Source organism: Anomalospiza imberbis, chromosome 2 (assembly GCF_031753505.1).
Source record: "Anomalospiza imberbis isolate Cuckoo-Finch-1a 21T00152 chromosome 2, ASM3175350v1, whole genome shotgun sequence".
In the NCBI taxonomy this organism is placed as follows: Eukaryota; Metazoa; Chordata; class Aves; order Passeriformes; family Viduidae; genus Anomalospiza; species Anomalospiza imberbis.
Window position 1 is genome coordinate 84158737 of NC_089682.1, and position 26947 is coordinate 84185683.

Genomic DNA, 26947 nt, shown 5'->3' on the forward strand with positions numbered 1-26947 from the left:
TTTCCTTCTCCCTTCGCACCCCCCCACCCAAAAAAAAATATATAGAGGACAACCTTCGGGGTTTTTTTCTCCGTTTGTTTCCTCTCCATGTTAGCAGATTAACTTCTCCGTTTAAGCGCTTTCTCCACCTCCCACTCAATCGGTTAATTTCCCGTGTCGCGATATGGAGCCGCCTTTTGCAGGAGCCCGGGTGACGGTCGTGCTGCCACATGCTGTCACATTTATCATCTCTGCCCCTTTGGGTATTAACGAAATGACCAAAGTGCTCTTCATCCCCTATTGCACAGAGCTATTTTTTTCCCCTCGTAGCGTTAAAACGCGAGTTTCCTTCCTGGACTGGAGGGGGGGAAACATAATCCGAGACCATTTGAATCGTGCCAGCTATTTGTAGGTGTTTTTCCTCTCCTCCCACACACCCCAAAACCGAGTAAATACCCTCCCCATAGATAGCCCAGCCTAATACTGTGATCAGAGCTGGCCATTCACCTCCTCTTCTCCGCCTACAAAATTCTCTGTCTCTGTCACCCGGGTCGCTATTTGTCATTGGCTTAGCTATTTTTTGGTGGTTGTTTCTATGTCATTTCTCGGTGGCCAGCAGCTCTCGGTCTCTCGTAGCTGTATGAACGCGATCGTGCTTATTGTGATAGGCGCCGAGATCTCCCGCAGCCTGTGCGCTGGGCGATTCCCCCTCCGCGCACACACACACACACACATACACACATAATATGTGACACGGTGCCTTTTTCTCCACGACGCCGTTTAACCCCCTCGGGGCCGGCTCTGGCGTGGGCGCTCGCGTTTCGGAGTTGCGCACACAGGCTCACAAGGCATCTTTTTGTGGCGGGAGCGCTGGCGGGGACAGCACCGTGCGGCGGGGCCGGGAGGGAGCTCGGGCGCTGCCAGGCCAGCGGGCTCCTTCCCAGCCACAATTTCTAAGCGTTACTTTTTATTCCTCTTCCTACTTCCCTCTTCACTTTCGGCCGCCCGACCTTTTTTTAAAATCATTATTATTTAATATTTTTTTTCCGGAGGCAGGAAGGCGTATGGATATTTTCCCCGATGCCGTGTGAGCGGCGGGCGCCCGGGGCTGCCGTCGAGCTGGCGGGCGCGCAGGATGCGCAGCGAATGCAGCATCGGGCCCCCCGTTAAGGCGCCCGTTCAGTGGAGGCTGGACCGGCTGCTGCCCCCCCTGGTTGCCTGCGGGGACGCGGGGCTGGGGCTGGGAGGTTGGACCGGGTCACAGCCTTTCCCCGCTCCTCTTCCTCCCCCCACGCTGCCCCCCCGTCCCCCCGCTGCCCCCCCGCGCATCCCTCCGTGGCGTTCAAAGCCAGAAGCGGCCGCCTTGCGCTTAGCACCCCGGCCACCGAAAATAACGAGTTAACCGAGGGACGTAGAGAAGAGTTGGGGTGCAGAAGTCCTGTACAAAAGATTTCTGTGTACACGGCAGAGAGCGTGTAGTCTTAAAGTGAAATGCAAAACTTAGCGTTTCCAGCATGGCAACTGGATTGTGATTCAAGGTATTTTCTGTGTAATGCAGAAATCCAACAGTTCAAGGAGATTTTTCTGTCTCAAATCCCTAGTTTCCCTGGATTCTTTTAACCCAGTATGTAAATTACACTTTTTCAGTTATTTTTTTTCTGGGAATAGCTGCTTAGTTTGTCTCCGCAATTCATACCTTTGTGCCCTGATAGAAAATTCTGCTTAATCCTTGAAATTGAGATACTAGTAAGATCCTATTGAGATTTAGCACTCATTTCTTTAGCTCTGCATCATTACTTTCAGAGTGTTTTCAGAAATGTTTTTGACAGTCAGTATGGGAATGTGCACAAAGCTGTTTCACTGTAGCTGTGTATACTTTGAAATATCACAATTTGAAGAGATTTACACTACTTCGCTGTGGAAGTGCACTCACAAATACTGACTTTCACTTTCAATGAAATAACTGTCCTGACTCATAGCTAATTTACAAAAAAAACCCTGTAATTCAGTATTGTACAGGTGCGTGTGCATTTTTCCCCACTAGTCATGTTCAATAGCAGGCAATTTATACCTATTTTTCATTTTAATTAAAATCTGTGCTTAGCACGTATTTGACTACATGAAACAACTGTTCTTTTAAGCTTTCTTACTTCTCAGATGCACTGTTCTCATATTTTACAATTACATAAAGGTGGGTGTGGCTAAAATGAAAGCAGTAAGCAATCTGATATGAATATATAGTGTATTTTAAGTAACTTTTCCTTTCTTATATTTGATGTACTCCTTATTTTGAGATATTTAGGGGGGGAAATCATGTAGCTTAAATAGACCCTTGTAGAGCTGCTTGCATTTTTTACCTCAGTTAAAATGTCAAACATTAACTGGGATTACTTGGCACTGGAAAAGTTGCATTTGGTGGAAATATCAATTGAACTTGAATATCTAAATATATATATTTATATTTTATCAATAAGTGAAAGCTAAAGTTCTATGCTTAATTAAACCTTGCTTAGGTATAACATGTAGCACAGTGTGTGTATTTTTTAAAAATTTTTTTTCCTTTGATTCTTTTGAGTCTAATCCTTTATCTTGATTCTTAGGAAAAACATCAAAATAAGCTTCATTTTTTTGTTTTTTTTTTTTTTATCCTCTAAAGTTTTACTGAAAGTTTTAAAGAGGTACCCTCTCATTTTATAGATATAAATAAATCTACTGGAGCTGGAAGTAACTCTTGAGAATTTTTAATTTTCAGAAATAACAGTAATTTGAAAGTATGACTGTATATCTGTGTGACCTTTTAAGGTGTTAGGCTAATACTTCATAGAAAGCTTATTGTAGTAACATTTTAAAGGCAGACTGCATATAAGATACCAAGGTATCATGGGGTTCTTTTTCTGTTTAGTTGATTGTTTGGTTTTTTTTTATCCATAACTTCTGGAATTCTGAACCTATTACTATTCCATCCAAAATGTAATGTCATGTAAGGAAAAATAAATTGGAGTCTTTAATTCCTTAATTATTTTTATGAGTAATAAGTCAAATTCTCTAGTGAAGTACAACTGGAACTTCATGCAAACTACCAGGGTCTGTATACGCTGCCTGTGAACGCTGTGTGAGGATGCACATCTCGCCCATCTTGAGTGTCAGCAGCCATCCTAACAGGTGTATCACTGCTTTTCTGATACACTGTTACACATGTAAAAGCACATGAGCTTTCTTTACAGGAAAAGTAGCCACAGATCAGTTAGTGGTACTCTTATAGGACCTTACTGGGTTTTGCTATTTGCTCTGGGGAGCAATTAACTGAATATGTAAGGGAGACCCAAGAAGCTTATCACTGTATTCTACGAATATGCTGCAGGTATTCTGCTTTGTAGATGCAGTCATCCACCCACACCCAAAGGCCCATTGCAAGTTATTTGAGTAATTCACATTCGTTACAAACTGTCAAGGGTAGAGCACATCTTGGACTAGTTTTGACTGTCTGTGAAAGAAATAGGGGATGAAATTGTAGACTTTGCTGTAGAAACAAACATATTTTTGTCAGAAAGTTTTTAAAACTAAAAATAACTTTATGTACACCAGTAAGTGTTCTCCACGGATTTTTTTTCACCTATTTATTATTATAAGTTCTAAACACTTAATATCTAACACTGGAACCTGATCTCAAAAAACTGTGTTTTCTATTATCAGTAATACTTGGAAAATTTTGTTTGAACAGGCTGCCCAAATTGTTTTTAAACTTAGTCCCCTGTGACTCTTCTCACAGCCATCTATTTTTTAACAGAACTAGTAATGTATTTTAAAGATAGAAAAAAAAAAAGCTGATTTGCCCCTCAAATAGAAAGGGGACATGAGACAGAGTAGAGAGGTGTAGCCACAGATTTCCAGTAACCTCTTTTATTCAGTGAAAATATTGCTTTGCAGGGTTTTTTTGTGCACTATTGGCAGGAGTTATGTAGAATTTTTAGGTTACTGGTGTATTAATACATAAGTTGGATTTCAAAAGGAAATATCTTAATTGAAAAATGTCTTCATTGTGGATACTGGACAGTTTCAGAAATATTCAGAGTAAGCCAGGTATAAAAATTTCTGCCCATAAGGGTGTAAGGCAATGTCTGTACTGATTATTTTTTAACCCTTTCCTGTAAATTTTTAAAACATTTATTCTAATAAAGAAACTTTGGGATACAGTTAATATTACCACAATTGAGGAATAGTTCTGATCTTAGGTTTGAATGCTGTGTGAGAACTGTAGAAGATTTGGATGAGTGTTAGAGAAGGGAGCACAACTTGAGCTCTGGTCCTGCTAACACTTAAAGTTGGTCAATTTTTTATTCTAATATTTGCATGTAATAATATTTTTAGTGCATCATTAAAACAAAAAAAAAATTACAGAGAATGCTAAATTTTTAAACTTTATCTAATTCTTAACACTTTTCCAGAGCTCGATAATGGACAGTTGCTAGTGTATAAGGATGACATCACACACACGCATTTATTACCATATGCACATAACAGTAGCAAATGTAAATGATGTACATTTAGCTTTTGTTTTGTTAAAGGTTTCCCAAGATGTCTTCTAAAACTGAAGGCAATATTGTTATATTGCTTAAAACTGAAAGATAGGAGTGACTTTCAGTGATCGTTATTAATGTCTAAAGGAAACCACTGTTAGAAATAGGACCCCCCCAACCCCGTGACTATTTAGTTTGTTTTCAGACACTGTAGTGAGTGAATCTGCAGTAAATAGATTATTAACAAACTTTCCAGCATTGAATCTGGTTTCAACTAATTATTTTATTTAGCATGAACTGAAATTCTTTTGAAGATTTGGTCTGAGAAAAAGATGGTTACACATCGTATAGGGCTTGGGCATGTATTTTCATTTTAAATAGCTTTATGTAAGTCCAGTTTCAATATAATCTTCAAGTATGTTAAATCTCAATATAAGCACAGAGGGGGACCACAACTTTGGTGGGTTTGGTTTAAGAACAAAAACCTTTTAAAAAAAAGGTGAAATAGATGATGTGTGGAATACACAAAGTTACAAACTCCTTTTTCTTGTTAAAGCAGCGTGATTATTATAAGTTCATAGCTGGGAGGAGGGTTGTAGTATTTTCTGGAATACTCTCAAATAAAAAACAACACATTTATGGAAGTATTTATAAGTAGGTGACCTGATCTAGGCATCAGCTATTCATTTATTAGGCATAGGATGTGTCTTGTTATGGTGTCTACAATGAAAAGTTCAAATAAAGTCAAAACAGATTTAAGATTTTGTCTTTGTGACTGCAGTATTTCCTCCAGTAGCTATTTGGCTATATTTACTGCATCTGTCAAGTTACCCTTTGTTCTTACCTGATCCGGCTGCTGGTTTTTTGGGGTTTTTTTGGGGTTTTTTTTGTTTTTTGTTTTTTTTAACTCCTAAAATTTTATTTCATCTCTCACAATGTATTATATGAGTGTAGTTTTTCCATTATATGTTTTAAAGTAGCTAATATTTGTAGGCTAAATTTTAATAAAGGCAATAATGATACTGCCTTGAAGAGAAAAAAAAAAAAAAATCAAATTCCTTAAAGTGGAACACTAGAATTTAAATACATAAGAGTCAACAGCATATCTTAGGAAATATGGACATATGACAGCAGTAATCACACATCCATTAAGTAGTTTACTTACTAAAAAAACTTACCTGTTTGCTTGTTTGAGGGTGGAGGGAGGGATTAGTAGTGGGTAGGAAGGGAGAACAACACCCCTTACTCTGGGTTGTTTTTTTTTTTTTTTTTCTTCTTTTTTTTTTTCCTGCTCCTTCCTCTTACTTTCATCTTAAAATGCTGTGGGTAGAATGAAAGCAGAAACATGCTAATCTGATTTGTTTCAGGAGGCTTCTGATAATAAAGAGGCATATCACAGGTGTTCCTAATCAAGTCAGTTTGGTTTTAAAAAAAGTATTTTTAAAATTAGGATTTCCTGTAACATAGACAATGCGAGGGTCAAGCTGATGACCTACATCTATGTTTGGGGATCAACCATGAAACTGTGGGTGTTGGAAATATGTTATAATACATGACATTTTTATTGCAGGTTTTGACCTTTCAATAGAGAGCTGATTTTGGAGAACGGCTTACTCCTGTGATTGAAAAACTCTCTGGAAGGTTGATGGAGCATGAGCATGGTATATATTATATTAACATTTCTCTTATTACATATGTTCTTTATTTAAAAAAATGTACACGGTAGTATAACTTATTCAGAGTATTCAAAATAGGCCAGTTCTAATGGGATTGTTCAAGAATTTATTATTTGTTAAAATTATTCTTTTTTGCACTTCTATAAAATTATAAAACATTAAGTAAAAGTATTAACACAGGCTGTGCTCAGAAGGAAATGAAGTGGCCAAAAATATGTATAAAAAGCTGAGTTTGCAACAGCCTTGATCCATTTGAGCTATATAAATTCTCCATATAGTGTTGTTCTCATATTTCTGTCTTGGGAATTACTCCAACTGAAATGTTGCTAATCCAAAAACAAAGTATGGATGATATAAAAAAATTATTTTTCAAAAACTTTTTTTTTTGTTGGGAGGGTGTGTTAAAGAATAGAATAGAGAGCTAGCTGAGTGTATTTCCATGTAGTGTATAAAAGAATAGAATAGAGAGCTAGCTGAGTGTATTTCCATGTAGTGTGTAAAATTTGGTTTTAAAGGCATTAATAAACTAGCTACCTGATAAGCAAAGAAGCAGAAAACAAAAAAAAAAAACAGGTTTTCAGATCACTCCATCTGTACCAGAATATTCAGAAATTTTATCTTTCTTATTTGTTGGCAAACAGATATTATATAGCAAAACACTGAACAATTAAGAGGAATTAATATGGACTGTGCTGCACTCATATTGCAAGTCCTGCTTTGCACTAAAAGTACTCATTCGGCTGAAACTGAGAAATCCATTCAGAGTAATCATAACCTATCTACTCATATATGAATAGTCTTAACTAACCATTTACACAGACAATTGAAATGAAAATAGTTACTGGTTTTGGATTGAGTAAATTTGTTTAAATACAAAATGGAATAGTAAAATCTGTAAGACTTTATCTTCAGCAGAACATATTACAGTACAACAAATTTTATGAACATGTTGTGACTTTAGCAATTCCAGCTTTCAGCTGGAATTCAGTTTTTATCCTTAATCAAATCTGTCTGTCTTCAAGAGCACTTTTTCTTTGTAGGAAGTAATTGTACCATAAAATCAGAGAAGTTTTAAAAACCCAAGATTTCAGTTTATCCCAGTAACTCCTAATTTCTACCAAGCAAATCCAGTGGGGTGTAAATTTCATATTTCCTCATTGTTGTAAGAAATGGCTGGTAGAACTGAAGAATTACTAGAATTTACCAGCAGTACACCTCTTGTTACAGAAGCATTTAAGACAGATGGGTTCTGAATATACTTTTCATACAATACTATGATTTTAGGGTAATTAAGGCCTCCTAGAGAAAATTCTTAGTTGAGTAAGAAAATTTTGAATACAGAAAGTATAGGAAGGAAACCGTAACTTTATATAAGCCTTGAAGTTTGTAATTAGTGACTAGGTAATTTTTTCAGTTTTAATCCTTTCTTTATGTGATTAAACACACAGTGAAAGTACTTATATTCATGCTGTAACTGTGTTTGGGTAACATGCCTAATATGCTCCCAAATAAATAAATATTTAGGTCTGTCCAGAAACTGCTTTGGAGGTGCTGCATTGCTGTTATTTCTTTCTTATTTTCTTTTTCTTCCTTTTTTCCTTTTTTTTTTCCATTTTTTTCTGGTAGCTTTCTTAGGAAAATAATGATTTTAGGATTTCACTGAACAGTTTAAGTTTGTTCATTTTTTTTTCCTGTACAAAAGCAGTTACATTCTTGTTAATGAAAATCAGGATTATATTGCAAGGCAAAGGTATCTAAGACTCCCTTGTGAGATATTTAAAAGGTGAAAGTTTGATGGAGTGTTCCTTGGTCTGACACAGGTTCAGAGTATTTTTCATAGATTCTTATTCAGCAAAAAAGGTGGTTTCTGGTTCACAACTGTAAATCAAAGGGATTTTACATTTAAGGCCTAATCCTACAAACTTTAATATACACAAGTAATTCTAATGACTCAAGACCATGAATAAGGATTTGCAGAATGGTATTCTCATTAGATGCACACTTTCTTTTCCTTTTACAAATTTAGTATATATTAAAGTATTTAGAACTTTAAGACAAATATAAATGTTTTTTAGAGAGTGCAAAGAGTTTTGCAGTAATGTAGTAATTGACTCTTTCCCATTTACAAGCTCTAGTATCTTTTAAGAGTGCTGCAGTTGTCAGTTATGATTAGAGTCCACTTAAGGTGCTGATTTGCTCTAGAATATTTTTGTGCTGAATTTTGGCCCATATTAAATTTTAATTTTTTTTTCTAGAGCTATTTTTTACTCTGTAGTCAATATGAATGTTTCTTGACCCGAAGAGTAGGTGAAACTTGCAAGAAAGGTGATGGGGTGCATTTGTTTTATTTTTACTCTTAGCCTTTCCTATTGTAGCTGTTATTTAGCAAAACAACTACTGATTTTGTTGGAAGTTCAGCCTGAATAAAGGGCCTGCAGTGCTTGCCCCTTAAAAATTGCTTATGTGGCTATTGGAAGCTGTGTGCTTGACTTTGTAAACTGTTTTGCAGTATCTTATTGTAATGAGGTTGGAAAGATAAAAATGTGCAGACTTCTTTACTGAAGTGCTTCAGATGTGGTACTTTTCATGGCCACTTGTACTGTTCCTACTGTAGGTATAACTCTTGAGGATCTGCAAGTCTTGTTAACTAAATCATCATTTGAAAGCTGTCAATGTATGCTTGTTGCTCATCCAAAAAGGAACTGTTGCAGATTACTTTTACAATTTATGATTTCTTTAAGGATTTCTCTTGCAACTGAAATAATTTTCCTGAAAGAGATCTGTAGCTATAAATGCAACTCATTCCTAGTTACTGCAACACATATAAAATCAACCATTGTTTGATATCTTAGGCATGTCTATTTTAAGTTTTAAATCTGAAACAACTGAATTTTCTGGATTTTGTTAGTTTAAACTAAATCCAGCCCTAAATCAGTTTAAAATTGAGTTTTGTAGACTATTAGATTTAAATAGACATGAATTTTTATTATTACTTCAGACATTCAATGAAACATGTATATAGGAAGAATTTAAGACTGGCATACTTACACATCATTTTTCCTTGTCTGTTGATAAAATGGTCTTGCTAGGCAATAGGAAAAGAAAACCAAATGGCATGAAAATTCTTTAGGAAAAAATAGTTAAAACATGCTAACTGGGATATTTAAATGCTTATTCTTCTCACTCAAAAGTAAATATATATATATATAAGTAAGACATTGCCCCCTTTATGTTATTTTTGTCTAATTTCAACAGAAGTCTAAGGAGGAATTTATGTAGACCCATACATTGAAGGTTTCAGTGGGGGAATGAGAAATGTAATCAAAATTGTTAAGTGTTCATATGGTGTATTGATGACTTCTTAATACACCTTGGTTTAGACTGCTGTTTGCACACTAAAAACAGGGCATGTATGAAAATGCAATTGCTAATTGAGTAGTGTGTTTGAATAAACAATTTTTTCTAGCTTTGTTAATTTTGAATTTCTTTCAAACACATGGATATTCATGGTAATTTTTTTTCTGCATTTGTTTGGGGCAGGACTTTTTTGTTATTCTAAATTTTTAGACCAGTATTATAAGAGAATTAGTTCTTTTATTGAAATACATTATCAAGATAATCTAGTCAAAGCACGATATCAGCAATATCTCTTTTTAATTTGTGAGGTACTTAAAAATATTAGTAATGTGCAAATACCTCTGAAGTATTTACACCTTTACTTTAACCCACTAAATTTTAAGAGCTTGCTTTTTACTTCCTGTGAGTGTCTTACGGGGTTTTCTTTTGTTTTGTGGATGGTTTGCTTGGTTGTTGGGTTTTTTTTTTTAAGCCTTTAGTCAAAGATTTTTGTGATTTTATGCTTCTATTTCCTAGTTGACATGAAGAACAATTTAAATTTTTTTTTAACTGCCCTTTCTCCCCACAGAAGGAAATGGATTTTAGTATTCATATGGAAATTAACTTAGACATTTAGAAAGTATTGAAATTATGAACATGATTATGATCTTCCCAAATTTAACTGATCATTTCCTACTTCAAAATAGATATAACATCATATAAGTCACGTCTAGGTTTAACAAGACTTCCAGTGGATCTGATAAATTAAAACATTTGCTTTATAATTTCTGTGTTCTTTTGGAGCAAAATTTTCTCTTGGTAGAATGGGTAGATACTGTGGTCTTATGAATGTTATCACTTTATTTTGAAAATACCTCGCTTTCTCTTGTTGCAAGTTAGTCCATCTTTTAGTCAGGCTCAAAAATTAGACAAAGAAGATGCTCCATCTGTTGTGAAACATTACAATGGCTCTTATAAGAAAGTCCTTCTCTAAGAGAAAATATATTAAAAAGTTTGTTGTGGAACAGAATTCCCTTTTGATACTGTAACACTTATTGTCAGCATTTTCCACAGGCAAAAAGAACTCCTGATCAAAAAGAATGATTATGTACTGGTTACCCTGTCTTTCTGCTCTCTCAAACCAAAAGATTTTTTCCAGGTTCTCAGGAGAAGGGAAAATGCTGTTTCTAATGCCAGGCAGAGAAGTTATAAAAGCAGCATTCAAATCTGTACTTTTCTTCATTGTGCTAGCACCTAATTCTAAAAATATTTTTTCAGCTCTGTCAGAGTGAGGGATTGTAGTTCTGTATGACCAGAGTATTTTTTAAACAAGGGTCATACGCTGATCTTTAATTCTATGTATGTGGAAATCCATAGCTTGTATGGCATGCAAGTGTTATTAATATGTTTGCCATACTTCTTTAAGTCCCAGATTCATGAAATGAAATCAGGGGAAAATACTTGCCTTCTCTTCCTAGTATTACCAGGTTTGAAATCTGGATCTTCATGGTGCCTGTTTTGCATCTAGGTTTAGGGTGTAACGAGGAGACTCTTGAATTAGCAGTTAGAGAATAATTCCTTCCAGGGTTGTGGTACTGCTAAACTGTGTTCTGTTGACACCAGCAACTCCTCTGGTTTTTTTGATGTTTTGATCCCACCATAATGACAGTGAATTTGGCTGTGAATATTGAGTATTTACTTCAGAAATCGATATTTTTGTGAAACTGCATACGAAACTCACTGAAATGTAAACTACAATGTTCATAAGTTCTCTCGTAAATCTGTTGTCCTTGATTTTTTTTTTTTTTTTTTTTTTTTTTTTGGCCATTTAGGTATATAGACTTCTTGTGTTTTTGGTGTGTAATACTTATTTGTCAACCTCACAGTCTTCTGACCTGAAAATGAGTTTTGGAACACTGTTCAAATTTTTTTGCTTAATTTTTTTAGTTTAATACAACTTATGTTGCTGACCCACTTTCTGTTATAAAAACCTGACCAGGCTTTGTCATTGAGGTAGGAATTAATGAAGGCTAACACTAGAGGGCAATTCAAAGCAGCAGCCTACCCCAGAACAGTTATGGGTGTCTGTGGCCCTGAGATGAAAAAGAGGGAGCCAATGGAGACTTTCCCAGGAAAAAAGCTGCTCTTTGTGATTACCCTCCTAAATGATTTATTTAACTCACTTTTCATATCTTGGAGCGCTTCACTGAATGAGAAAGAAATTAAGACAGTTGTTATGCTTTGCTGAATTACAAGTTAAGAAACATCTTCCACCGTGTCTTACTTTGTTCACTCTTTCCATTGTCAAAAAGGCATAACTTTCTCGGTGGTGGCTTTTGTTTGGTTTTTATTTGCTGTCACGTGCAACATCAAACTCTTGGAAAGATACTGGGTTCTGAGGGAGTAAGGTAACATGGCAGAAAAGCTTAAATGTCTTTTGTTAAGTACCAAGAAAAATGGAATATATGGTGAGTGAAATATTTTCTTGCAAAATACTGTAAAGTTAGTCAAATTAAGATGACAGTATGAATAATTAATTTCATATTAAAAAAATACACAAAAAACAAACCACACGATAACCAGGATAAGGCATCAGAGGTACTTTGTGTCTCTAATTTTATCAAATAAAATATATTATATAGAATAGGAAAAAAAAATAGTTGAAGATGAGCAATAAAGTGCTGTATTTAATATTTAACAAAGTAGAAGAGATCATCTGTGTATATTGTACACAATTTAAACAATTTATATAACAGTGCATTACATAATAAATTACAGTTTTCACTTTTGCAATGTTCATTATAGATTTACAGAACATCTTAAATACTTGTAAATAATAACCTGTAATGCAAATGATGGTGTCATGGTTCTTTGAAAGCACTCTAGTATTCTTATTTTAGCAATGCAAATTTTCTCATTATATTGAAATGTATGCACCCAGCCGTGTAAATGCATGTAGCACAGTACAAATTTGAAAACAAAGGGCATTTTATATAAGAGTGTGTGTGAGAGTTTATACCTGTCTTTCTATCTATCTTTATGTGCATATATATATTTTATATTTTGTGTACTTGCATATAAAAAAGCTGATCTATTATTAAAATGACATGTTTGTTTCTACACTCTGGATCAGTTAGTCAAGTTGTATTTTCTTTGCATTCTTTTGCACAACTTACTATTAATGTCTAAAATTTACTTTAGGTGCAACAACTTTTCAAGTTGTTTTTCTATAAAGAATATTTACTTGCAATCACTCTGGCAGTGCCACAGATGACTATAAATGCTGCAGTGCATTGTTGCAGTGTACATTTACACCTGTTTTCAGCAGGTCTGATCAGCAGCTCTAGTGCAATTTCAAAATATCTAATCTACAGGCAGTGATGTGCCCAACCTTAACTGGTGCTGGTGCCTTTGAAAGAGAGCTATTGTGTCAGAACACAGTATATACAGTCCAACAATGACTGGCCTTGATCAGTCTGTCCAAGAAGAAAATAGTTGTCTTGGTTCTTAATTTGCAAAATGCACAACGGGGGGGAAAACGAGCATATGGAATTTAACCTACAGAAATTGGTAGGTTCTCTGGTGTTTAGGGGAGATTTTTGGTTTAACTGGGGGAGTGGGTTTGAGGAATTAGTTGGCAGCCATGTACAGTGATACAGAGGTCTTAATCACACACATGAACTCTTGGTTTTGGAATGTATTTCTATGAAACCTGTCTGATTCTAGGTGATTAAGCCAAGCTTTTAAGGAACTGAACCCTTAGTCTTTTGCAGGTAAGACACTATGATTTTAAGAATAAGCACTTTCATGCCAATATGACTTTTCTCTTTTTTTTTTTCCTTTTTTTCCTTTTACCAGCTTGATTTTTGGCCTTAAATCAAAGAGATAAGTTCAGTCATTAACATTAAAGCTGTCTTCAGTATTTTTGTTTATTTGAACAAAGCAAGAACAAATGTGTAAGTACCAGCAATGTGCAGACCAGTATTGCAATATTGGTCTGTTCTGCCTTTAAGCAGGTGGTTTCATGTGGCAGGCTGGAAGAGAGACTCTTTTTCTTCCCAGCTTTTGACAAAAAGATGACGCATATGACTCAGAATTAGAAGGGGAAATCTGCCAGTTTGCATCAGTTCCTTAACTTGTGGGCTGCTATTCACCACAAGAAAAATCAGTATACTCGCACCAGTGCTTCTTAAGAGATGAGGAGTAATCATTTCCTTCAGAAAGTGTAGGATGATTGGAGTAGGCCTTTCATACGTTACACTAGGCTTTTCCTATATTAAGGTATTTTTCAATTAGATTAAATTTTTAGAAAGAAAAAAATGGATAATTTTATTAAATGCTACATTTAATAATGAATATAGGAATCAGATATTATAGCTTAAGGTAGATCAAAAGCAAAGTGATATGTTTCATGAAACTTCTGTTTTTTTGGCACTGAAACTCAGCTGTTATAGATCTCCAGATTCAAAAGGTAAGGCTTTTTTTTTTTGTATATTTTTTTAACCTAATTCCACATATCTGAATCTCCAGTTCCAGCTTTTAAGTAAGTTAGTAGGACTGAAAAAACAATAAAAATAGTAACTTTGAAGACAGAAGTCATCTATTTTGAAGGGGAAAATAATTATTTGAAGTATGGAAGATCTGTGTTTTCAAAATGTCTCGCCTTAGACCTGCTATAAAAGATAATGCAGGTAATTCTGGTTCTTTCATATAGGTTTGGATTACGATGGAGAAACACTTCTTGCAGTGCTGATATTGCTCAAGGAGCATACTGTCAAGTAACTTTTTATTTTAAAAAATTCAGATGCTAGTTTTCAGAAATTTAACATCTTTTAGGTTTGTGGGTATTTACTAGTTTGAGAGTACAATTCTGATTTTTTTTCCTTTTTTTTAACTACTTGTGTACTTTAAGTGTTGGATTATAAATCCTTTTTCTTAATATGCTAACATCTAGTTAATTCAGCATGGTTTTACTTCAAGCTTGTTAGTGAAATATTGAAAATCAAACTTAGTATAAAGCTAGAAGCACCCAGCATCCTTATCATTTGTCTTTTTTTTTTTTTTTTTTTTTTTTTTTTTTGTGGATAAAGTTCCTTTCATTTGTCAAAACCATTGTTATTACTTTGGAAAAGCATGTTCTAAGTGAAGTTTGTTTTCTAGCTGGAAAAATGGAATTTAGTGTTTATTGACCTGTGTCAGCCTTAGAAAGCACCATTTTATTTCGTATTAGTTCAGTTCTGTGAGTAGTGGGTCTCATTGATGGGAAGTGGGGAACAAAACAAGAAATGTTTTTGAAAGGGAGTACACAGATCTCTGTGTCAGATGGTATCTATTAAGATTAGTAGGATTCTATTAGTATTTCATGGAGAGGTGGGGGAAAGATTGCTGCACCAGCTACCATTGAATAAACAATAAGATTAATATGACCAGGAATCTGCACCCCAAAGGTGTTATGGACACCTGAAACTTCTGCTGAAGTGACTAATTAAATAATGAAGTTGTAAAAATACAGCTAACGGCTGGAAAAGTAGCAGTTACTAGGAGGTGTTCCTCTGCTATTAACTAGTGGATTCCCTTAACAGTTGATTTCTTCAAACAGGTCAGTCTCACCTTTCATAAGTCATGCTGTTGTCTGGCATTTTATAGAAGTCATGTAGTGATGATGTTAAGAAAAAGACAAATTTATTGCCTGAGCCAGAAGGCAGGCTTACAAAAAGCAACTTCTTTCAGGACACGAAAAGCTCTTTGTTCTGTGGCCTTGGTCTTTTTGTGCTTTGACCCTTATTTTATAGCATTGTCACTCTGACCTTAAATCTTTGAAAGCAGACAAGCAGCAAATTTAGCCCTTTACAAGTGAGGTTTCATTCTGAGCTATGGGCCTGGTTTTCATCTTTAGGCATTATAGTCCCATACAATACTGAGATGTAACAAAATCTCAACTTAAGATTTGTGGTTTGGCATACTGTAATTAGTTATTATTTATTTGTAAGGCAATGAAAAAAAAAATGTTGCTCTGTTACTGGCCTATGGTTTGTAATTATTTACCAATTTGAGATAAGACAGCAACTAGGAAGGCAGTCTAGCTAATACTGACCAATATATTTTTCACTTTGCTAGAAGTACTTTGGAAACTGATCCTGTGCACAGACCACCAAGGCTTCTGCACAAACAACTTGAATATTCTACTGAGGACAAGAAATGCTTTGCTATACATTTTAGAGTTAGAAGATTTAAACAGCAGTACTTGCATGGCCTTTCATAAAAAACTCTGCCAACTCAGGGTAGCACAAAATTTTACACAAGGCTTGTGACTGTTACGTGAGCAAGTCTTCTGAGAACTTGATAAAACTAATTTTTTTTTTGTAAGAAAACCAGAAATTAATGAATGTAGTAGAACCAGTAGTTGTTAGATTTTAAAGTTTTGGTTGTTTAAAATTTAATGTGCTTAAAAGGAGAACCTGTTTTCCTGTCTTAATAACTTTACATTATGTAGCTGGTTTGTATTGAACAGTTATTGTTGTTTGGAGAGGGATTGTCACATTTTCTTTTATCACTAATGATTCTATACACTTTAGGTTTTGGAAACTTGAGTTATAATAATAGGATAATCTTTTCTGAATGGAATAGTGTAATAATCTAAGTCTACATTTATTAGAGAACTTGAAAATATTTATCATTTTTAATTATTTTTTAGTCTGAACAGATGTTAGAAAAATTTTTAATAGCCATACAGAAACTGAAGATTATATTCTAAGATCTGGCTTTCTTTTTGATGGATCCACTATATTTAGTTTTAATATTTTTTGTGATAAAATTGGGACAAAAGAACATTTTAATTACTACTATAATGAAATATTAAAATTACTTTGTAGAACTTAGAAATTAGCTTCTTCGTTTTTCTTAATTTTGTATGTGTCCTTTCAAGCAGAAAGAATGCTGGTACAGATTGAAAGTGTTCACACAGTTTTTCTTCCTGTGTGCTTGCCAAAGGTGCAGAGAAGACAGATTTTTAAAAGTTGTGTGCAAGCTATACCAGTGCAGTCAAGAGGGGTCTGGAAAGCTTTTCTGAAATACAACTTTTACAAACTCTGCTAGAACTTGGAGCTTGTTACACTTTACAAGTTCCCTGTAAAGTGTTTCATAGCAATCTAGTTAATACATCAACTTCTGACAAAAAACTTTTTATAAGCTGGGAAAAGAGGTGGGAGGGGGTTAGTCTCATTCAGTTTTATTTTTAAGCTGCAGTTGATTCTAAAATACAATGATAATATACCAAACTGTATATTGATAAAGTTTTTGTGTGTTATATCAGCTTCCTGTAGTTATGCTTTTTTTAGCTAGCAAGCTATAAAAATTGACATACTGTACTTGTTCAAGTCAGAACTGACTACCTTTAGTTTCTTGCCTTTCACAGAAATCCATTGCATTCTGTTTGCTATTCATCACTCCAGTAGAAACATCAATATTGCAGAATCAAGTAACAGTTTTCACTTTGGTTTGTCTTCCTGAGTGCAATCGTGGTGGGGGGGTGCACCTCATACAAATTAATACATGAGTCAAGCTAGTACAAGCAGTAGTTGAAGTCTTAGATTAAGTAAAAAGGGTGTAAAACCAAATTTGATGCTGGGAGTCCTTAACTGCACTTCTAAATTTCCAGGTATTTTTATACTTCTGAATTTCTCAATGGTTTTACTTCCTGGTTTTTATTTTTAGCTGGCTTTGTTATTTCATGTTTATCTTTTGCAGTAGTTCTCCAGCTAGTCTAAATCTGGTTGTTCATGATCCTTGGAGAGATGGCTGGACACATGATATAGATTCTCCAAATTTAGTAGCATTAAATTTCGGTAATCAGCAATCATCTGCTTTATTTTAGTTATTAATACTTCACATTGCAAAACAATGTAGTTCTCCCAGTCTTTTGCCATAGCTATATGGGGAGTATTGTTAACATAATCACGAGATCGTGAACACACTTTTTTTTTAATGTCAAAGTTTGTGCTACCAAAACTCTAAATTAGTGCTAGTTATCTCTGTTCAAATATTCATCTTTTTGTTCAGAGAATTATTTAAAGCATTATTTGTGATTTTTTTTTTTTACACAATTTTATCATAGTCTTAGAAATATTCAGCTGCTTGCTAGAAGGTATGGGAGGGCCTATTATACATGGAGAGTGTGTATAAGCTTGGTCCTGGATTACTGCACCTCTTTGAGGTGAAGTGAGGCAAACTTATTTCTGTGTAAGAGTTATTTAATTGGAAAAAAAACCAAACATATGCAAAACAAGTGCTAGGTTAGAGATAGATTTTTTTTTTTTAATTATTTAATTTTATTTTTTCTTTTTAGAGCTGCAGTCTTAAACAGCAATTAAAAAATCGTGCTGTTACTTCAGGAGAAGAGCAATCAAGGTATATAGTTTATTCTCTTAATTCTTATTCCTCTGACCAGAAAGTAGCCTCAATTAAGCTGAGTGAATTAACTGAGTATTGTAGGTTATGCCTGAACCAAATAATAATGGAATAGTAGCCGAAAGTTCACTGATACCTTTAAAGTTAATGTTCTGAAATATTTCAGTGGAATCTTCTTTTAAAAATTACATGCATATCACTTTAAAAGGCTGCTGACACCACAAATTAAATGGAAAGACAGTTCCTTAACAAAGAAACAAGAAGTCAGGAGTAAAATAATACACTTCTAAATCTTAGATTTAAGAATGAACAAGAGTTATAAATTTTAGTATGTTTGCAGTATAAATACTGCAGTATTGAGTAAGCATATGACAAAAATAAAATGAAGCTATTGTTTTAACTTGGAGAGAGGGTTGTAAACAGTGTACAAGCAAGATACAGCTACATATACTTTTAGATCTGAGAACCTTAGAGAATGGAAGTGTTCAGATTTCTTGGTAGTGAACAGTGAGATTATCTGTCTTTTTCCCAGATTAATTCAATAAAACCCTAAAAGTATTTTCCAGTGTTGAGCTGCCATCGTGTAACTGCCGTTGTGTTTATTCATATTTAGGTGGTGTGTTAGTGACACTGAACTGTGAGAGGAGAGCTTGGCAAATTCACCAGCAGTTGTCCAAAAAGCTTCACTGCAAAATGTCCTGTCTAACACAGAAGTAACTTACTCCATTAATGGAATGCACAGAGCAGGACACACGTGTCAAAGATGCCCCACTTCATGCTGTGCCATCTCAGTGCAAACCCTGTCTCATTTCTGGTTAAACTAAGCTAACCTGGCAAAACTGAGATACGGACATGTGTAATTGCTGATGCCAGGGCTGTGCAGGAGAGTAACACTGGTGGACAAATGCAATGCTTTTACACTGTGGAGCACTTAAGTCTTTTAGGTTCATGTTCAGTTTTCTAATTTTAATCTGAAATAAGGTTGGGAAAGGGTCACAATGAACAGCGAAGCAATAGCTTTGCTTTCATATTGGATCTGTGTTTTGTATTAATGAGTAAGGAACTAAAGCAATGGAATGTGGTTGTGAGCAATGATGTATAATACTATTGATGAGGAAGAGTTTCTGGCCAAGAAGTATCAAGGGAATGCTTTTTTTGTATGACCAAAAAGCACAAGGTAAATATTTAATTTTAGATCATGTTCTTGGGTATTAAAGACAACATACAGTGTTTAATACAAAGTCCTTGGTATCTTTTACTCCAAGTCACTGACCTGTCAGTCAGATTGCAGGCCTAGTGGTACCTTCTGGATATAATATGTTACATAGAGGTTTAAGGAGCTTATTAGCAGTTATAGTAGCATTTAAGGAGCTTATTAGTATGTATAGTAGCCAGAATTGACTTGTAGCTGGTTTTCATAAGGTCAGAAAGATTGAGTTTGGCTTGGTGTTGTCATAAACTCTGAACTATAAACAATAAAAACCAAAAATTATATTTTATATTGGACTTGGTCTTTGATAAATCAAGTAAGAAATACTGAAATCAAGGAAAGGCTCCTTCATTGCTTGGGAACACTCTAATTGCTAAAACAAGTGCAAATACATATACACACACACTTCTCTTTTTTCCTTTCTTTTTTTTTTTTTTTTAACAGTTCCAGTACATTTTTTTCCAAAGAGCATTCCTGACCTGTGTATGTGAGTTGCTTCTGTGGAATTTCAGTTTTGCATCTTCAGAATCCTTCTTTCTCAGCAGAGCTCTTGCTTTTAGGAACTTGGGAAATGTAATGGAGCTGCTTGCATACATGATTCCCAGCTTTTATCGAGGTCTCCTTTGTCTGTCTGTCTCTCATCCACAGACTTAAGACACAAGGATGGAGGTAGAAGCAGCACTCTTGGTAACAACTATATTGACTTTATGACCAAAGCATAATGGTATAGAGCTTTGTGCACACATTCCTGGATTTCAGTAGATTCCTGGCTCAGATATCAATGCACTTGTTATCTTGGACTTCCTCCTTTCATTCTTTTCCTGTTCCACAGCCCCTTCTTCTCACACAGACTGCCTTCAATTTTATGTGATAATTTGCTTATTCTCCTTGCAGATTATGTCTATTTTAATAGCAGTGTAGAAATCATATAGTCACATTGTGTTGAATTTTGGGTTGATTGGTTTCTTTTGGGACATTTTGTAGTGAAGTTAAAAAAAACCCCAACAACAAAACACCTTCCAAAATCATTTTAAAAAAATGGAAAAACTCAAACAGTCTGGAATCCTGTAATTCACGCAAGGTTTTGTGTTCATGTTTTGTATGGGTGGGTAGAATTACCTGCAAGTTTTCTTACTAATGTACTTTCTGTAGAAAATAGCATAATAGTTCTGCCAAGTCTTCATTTCATGGTGTGTATAGTTTAATTTTAAAGGGATTTAGTTATACAACAGGAAAAAAACCTCTCCATACTTAAGCTAGAAGCTGAAATCAACCAGGCAATTGAAAGAATAGTATCTGTTAGACACATGGAGTTTCAAAGGAAGAATTTGGCCTGAATGTAAAAATGAGAAATGCACTTCCAAAGGTATTAAATGTTGCAGCTGTCTTATTTAATAATTTTCTTTCAATCTTTTAAGGTAAATCTACAAGTACAAAACAGTATTTTTTCTTGCTAGAGAACATTTTTCATATTCTTTTTCCAGAAAAATTGAAGTAAATCTTTTACTGCTGGCTGGCATTTTTGCTCACATCTATCTTTATCTATGCCTTCCACATGACACATATATATATGTGAGTGTGTGTGTGTATATATATATGTGTGTGTGTGTTTACACATATATGGAGGAGATTTTGTCTTTACTTCTTCTCTTGGTTTATGCCTAGCACAGTTTCTTCAGGGGGGCGACCAACTGTCAGAGTACGTTTACAGTATAGGTTTATTTTGACTTTGCACTCCTGCTTTAATTCACCATGGTAAGTTGGGTAAGTTGTGCCTATTTAATTTAGTTTGCCTATTTTAGCTGTCTGATTTAAAAAACAAACATAGTTTGTAAGAGGTGGGGTGGGGATAAGTATAAATAGAGCTGTGCATGTATAAAATATACTGGAAATGGCTCTTTGATTCCAGTTCCTAAAGTTAGCATTCCTCTCTGGATAAACTACATAAGGAGTGTTGCTGCTGTTACCTGTAAATATACGTTGGCAATCTCACTTTAATTGGCACATTTGTGGCAATGGACACTTCTAGCAGATATTGCCCAGCTGTATTAGGAAGGGAGAAAAGAAAATTCCGAAATTTTCCCAAAACATTCCCAAATCTTTCCCCCATATGGCCTGCCAAATCTTTTTGTGCTTCCAGATAGCGCTGTTAATTTCCAGAAGTTGTCTGTCATGACCTGACTAGAAGGCTTGTTGCAATGGAGTGTGGTGTGCGTGGGTCCATGCTGTGCAAGTAGCTTTTGTCTTAACAGTTTATTATAAAATCATTAAAGAAAGCATAATTCATGTTCTCTGGGGAACCAGTAAAAGGACTGCACACACTTAAATCTCTGACATTCTTTAGTCTAAGAAAATGATATCTAGCAGGGCCACGAACTCCACATCTCTTGCCTACATCAAGTAAAGCAGCATGGTCAATTCTAGGCTGGGACAGATGAACTCCTGCTCATAATAACAGATAAGTTACTATTCTTGCTAGCAATTGCTTTGGGTTATAATTTTTTTCCTCTGAAATTAATTAAGGCTCTTTTGAGTCTGTCTGCCCAAAAGTTGCAGTAAGGGTAAGCTGCAGAGCTAACAGATGGCTTGAGGACTGATAGAATAGTTCACAGAAGCTTATTTTGAAATTAGCTCTTATTCTCTTACATATGAAAGTTGTTGGGGGTTTTCTTTTCACATCTGAGTTTCCAGATGACAAAAAGTCAGATTAGGAAATAACCCAGATTTTTTGCTTTCTTTTGAAATAAACATCTGCATAGTCTTTAGTTTCTCTAACTAGACACAGTTTTCCAGTTTGTGGTTCATATCTCATTAAGGTATTATGCACAGGTGACAATAAAGTCTAGAGCTTCACTGTAAATAAACAATCAGCTTTACAATGGACAGATGTTTTCTAAACATTTTGTAGATATTAATACAACTGATGTTACTACATGAAAGCTAAAGTTCAATAAGAAAATTCTGCATTCAGCTCAGAGTATGTTTCTGTTTCCTTGAAGCGTGGTAGACACCTTGGCATAACGTAGCAGCACATAATGGTTTGTGGGTTTTGAAAAGGTGCAGGCCATATTGTGCTGCCTCAAAAATACAAGGATTTCATCACCCTGAAGAGACATATCACTTATGTATTAGTCAATCTTATGATGCTGATGTCTGTCATACTTTAGCAGCACGTAAATATTGGTGTTAAGACTGTAAATATCTCCAGTATTAACTGTGCTGCTGAAGTAAGGCTAGCCACTTCTGCACGCGAGTCGTGGAACAGGACATTGCATGTATTCCCTATGCCTTTTTGTTGCTATAAATTTATATATTGTTTGTATATGAACACTTTCTTAGTTTGTTTTGTATTTTCATTTATTCAGAAACTATGTTTAGAGCTTCATAGTATCTGATGGTAAATAGAATAGGCATATATACAATTTTGCTTTGGTTTATGTGAAAACTGAACTTTCTAAAGGAGCCATCTCAAGCTACACCTATCTAACAATGCATTGGTAAGTGTGTTTGTTAATATATTTAAAAAATATAAAAATTATGTTACTTTAATTGTCAACTCATTTCTTTACTAAAACTCTTAAAACTGTGCTCGTTTTTACAATCTTTTCTAAATTAGTGGAACTGGGAAATATTTGGTCACGCGTTTAACACAGAGAGCTCATAAAGAAAAAGTGCCTTCCAATTGTTTTAACAAAACTTATTAACCACTTCATTTCTTAAACCACTGGGCTATAGACCGGTAACGGTTTTATGGTTAGAAGTTTAAACTGTGTATCTGACTGTGAATTTACTAATTTTTTTCTCATCTTCCACTGAGATTTTTCTCTTGCAGGAGAATCTTTCATTGAGATGATTGAAATTGCTGCAGTGAGAATGGAAATTACTTTGGCTCTTTTCCTTTTAAAAGCTGCATGCGAGAACTGTGTGGTGAGTCAAAAGTAGACTAATGGTTATGTAAATGTCACTAATTTTAGATACAGATCTGAAAGAGTGTTTCCTTTTAAGATTTTATTTTCTTCACTATCATGACTCAGTATCACTTGCTAATCTAATTTTATTAGCCCTGTTGTATTTTACCATTTAAAATACACATACCTTATTCAAATAGGTGTTTACAGAGTCAAGTTAATATATCATATTGATGTTTTAAAAGGAGGGAAAAAAGCTTATCTGCACTCAAGATTTGTTTTGATTTTAGCCTTCACAGAACTGCTACTGGTGCAGTTGCACAGATACTAACATGATGTAGATTAATATGAATCCAAGTTGTTATAATTCATTAGTTTGCATTATTTGACCATATTTCAGACTTTCAGACTGTTAAAAATTGTCTACTACTGCTATGGATTTGAACTGGCAAAATTACTAATAGCTAAAATTTCCAATTTAATTCAGACCTGAGCAGTTCTCGATAGCACAGCTGTGCAGAATTAGATAGCCTACAGCTTTTCATAAAGAACATTGGTGTGCACATTTACCTACTACATTTCTCTTAAGATACATGACCAAAATAAGGTTGAGTACTTAGAGAAAATACCCTATCTGGCTCAAAGTTGGATACCTTTCTCATTGAGTTTCTTTAGGTAGCACTATGTAACTGCTAAATATTAAAGATCTGCACATACACTTCAGCCATTTGAAGACTTAGAAATGCTTGGTAAGACCTTAAAGGTCTCTGCTTTTTTTTTTTCACCATGCTGCAGACTGGCGCTTGCAGCGGGACCATCCATCCAGTTGCTCTTGTAGATCTAGTATTTTAATGTACCCAGGATTTTTCCCAGGGACTTCCATGAGTAGATGTGAATCTAAAGAGCTGATCAGAGGCTTGAGAGCATACAACAAAAAAGTCTATTTGCATGGCTTTGTCAAAGTCCAGTGGCCAAACTGTTTGTTCCTGACTACTTCATTGTGCTCGTGTTGGCCTTTGTGCAAAGAGTGAAACAGACTGTGCTTCCTTCTGGTTCACCATGCAAACTCCTATCACTGGCACAAGGGCAGGAAATAGCAGGGAGCAGGAAGAAGCAGAAGGGCAAAGGTTGGAGTGCCTTGTTCAGTGGCCCTAGCAGCATAGAATAGTTCAATGACATGGTGAAAACACAGTTTGAGCATTTGCAGAACCAGAGTTCAACTGAGGAACCAAAGTTCCTGTCTGGATAAGAAAACTACTTCAGATGCTTATGAAGGCCTACTCAAACGTTCAGTTCCTAAACCTTTTAAAAGAATGTTACATTTCTCACATGGTTCACAGGTGGCTTAATATTAGCAGTTATATTATCTAGAGGTTTGCCCGTATGGGTAGTTCCAGAGACTGTGGCTGGATCAAACTCACTTCATGATGCAGCTCTGGGGTCCTAAGGACTGTGCCTGATGTAAGAAAGGAAGGCTCACTGTTTTCAGTTCAGGTGCTTGTTTTCTGCTAGGCTTAGGAACTGCATGGGAAAAAGATGCTTAACTCACATAAAAAGGCAAGAAAAGATAGGCCTGCTTGAAAATAAACTGAGACTAATAGCTGTATATGAGTGAAGACAACTAGTTTTAGGAGAATGTCTAAAAGTGTGATGTTAAAAGGCTGGAACTGAGAACAAATACAGGAAGGACAGATCTGATGAACTGGAAAATCAGAAGGATTGAAATATGTTGGGCAAAGATTTGGGGGTTTGTTTGTATATTGAAATTGGAAGAAGCAGCAGCCTGACAGAGGATCTGGCTTGAGGCAAAGAGAGCAAGTCAGGCTTAGGGAAAGAGGCTTGCACTCCTCAGATGATTCCCAACATTCACTGGAGTGCTCTGCACTTCAGATCCAGAAGGGAATACAGACTGTTAAGTGGTAGCTTTTGCTGTCATATGGGAAATCACTGTCAATTTCACCCCTCTTGTTGTATTCCACAGAGAAGAGGGCAAGCCTATTAGTACCCTCAGCTACTTCATGGATTTTGGTCCTGATAAGAAATCTCAAAGTAGGAGTAGTTTAGGTTGTTAGGGAGATCTCTTGTTCAAACAGGGTAGTTTCTTTAAGGCTATGTCCAGTCAGTTTTGAATATATTCAAGGATGGAGACTCTGCAGCCTGTCCTGTTCAGCTAGAATTTCATGCACTTAATTTCTTACCTGTTGCCTCTTGTTGTATTTCTGGACAGAGAAGAGCCTGGCTATGTCTTCTTTCCTCTCCCATACCCCCACCAGCAGGCATTTAGAAACATTGCTGAGATCACACAAACACAAGCCCTTTCTTCTCCAGGCTGGAGTCTCAGCTCACTCAGCCTGTCTTCATGTGAAAGATTCTTCAGTTCTCTCATCGTCTTTGTGGAAGTAAATAAAATGCTTCATCTAATAAGGGGAATTAGAATTCAAAGGAGGAAATGGGGGCTTTTTTTGAGGGGGGAAAAAAACAAAGCACAAGCTAATAACTGTAAAAAGAACAAGAAGATCACAAAATGAAACATTAAGAAGTTAGATAACTCCTGCTTTAAGATTCTGCAATCTTCATTTGCCCCCTTGTGTCAGTATACTATGAAGCAATCTTCGTGATCACATGGAATGTTTAAGTCTATTGATAGGGTCTGCCTGTGGTGCTGGGCTGGGGAGGATGTTTGTGGGCTGTGCAAGCAAGAAGCCTGATACTGCTATAGAAAATGCAGAAATCAGTAAAAAATTCTCTAGGCAATGGAACAAATGGCTGCAAGTAGAGAAAACCATGTCTTCATGGTTATGTCAAGTGAGAGTTCCTAAGAATTGGATGCGATGTTTATTTTTCTGCCTGTATTCTTGCGTGATGCTGGACAAGTAACCAGGCCACCGTTTCTGTAGCATGTATATTGTGCTTTGATTTAGAGGTGTCTGATTTAAGACTCACATCTGAAAGAAACATTGGTGGTTTGCATTGGTAGCTGAGCTTCTTAGGAGTTGTCATTTGAATTAAAATACTCTGTGAAGTTATGTCTGCTGACAGTCTATCTTCTTTAAGAGACCCTCAAACTGTTGCATACTATGATAGTTTCTACACCTTCGTGTCACATTTACAGTAGGGGTAATGGACACATACCTTGAAGGGCTGTTAGCTACTTTTGTTTAGTAGCTGTACTACAGTAATGCATTGCCTCATGGAATTTTCTATGGCATTTATTAATTCTGATTTCAGAGGAAGAGGTGAGTACTGTGTATCTTTTAAAGACCACATCTGCAATCAACTTTCCTTGTTACCAGCTCAGGCTGGGAAGCAGAGTTTTTGTGCTGTTTATTCATGGTCTATTTCTGCAGTCCTGTGAACTCCAAAATACTCTGATTTGTGTCCTGTCTTGTAACCGATTTATTTTGCAAATATAATTCGTTATTACACCTGTGTGCCATTTTTTGCTTGTTATTTTTGTAAGCAACATCGTCAACATTGTGCAAAATCTTCTGTGTAGTAAAGGTAATGCACATGTTTGAACTTCAGCATATTTGACAATAAATTTACCTGTGAAGATCTATTTTACAGAAAGAATGAGCTATTTAAATTGTAACAATTTCTTAATGTACAGTGGTAAGCACTTCATCTCTAAAAACGTAAAGTGACTTATACCTAAGTATTTAGGATTTCTACTGCCATTTTCTTCAAATTTCAAAGGCAGTTTTCTTGGTACTGCCTATGGCACACTGCTAAATGAGTGTGGTCTGTACTTGAAATTTGGATACAGTGATCTGAAAATGTTTCAGCTTTTCCCTCAGTCATGGTATCTTAAGTATAGGGGGAAGTCTCTTCTAATCAGGTAGCCACATTAACAGTAATGGTTGAATTTGAAGTGTTTAGACTCCCTTTATCATCATCACAACCTATTGTTACAGA

At 35.5% G+C, this 26947-nt stretch overlaps 1 long non-coding RNA gene across 1 annotated transcript in view; it reads left to right on the top strand.

Annotated features, from left to right (window-relative positions):
• LOC137469423 (uncharacterized) overlaps nt 1-26947 on the top strand; it is an 86306-nt gene that overhangs the window by 50621 nt on the left and 8738 nt on the right. The window contains exons 3-8 of the long non-coding RNA XR_010996498.1: nt 6067-6157; nt 8428-13464; nt 17853-19793; nt 20790-20879; nt 21265-21351; nt 22957-23051. This is a non-coding gene — a long non-coding RNA (uncharacterized lncRNA). The remainder of the gene's footprint in view (nt 1-6066; nt 6158-8427; nt 13465-17852; nt 19794-20789; nt 20880-21264; nt 21352-22956; nt 23052-26947) is intronic.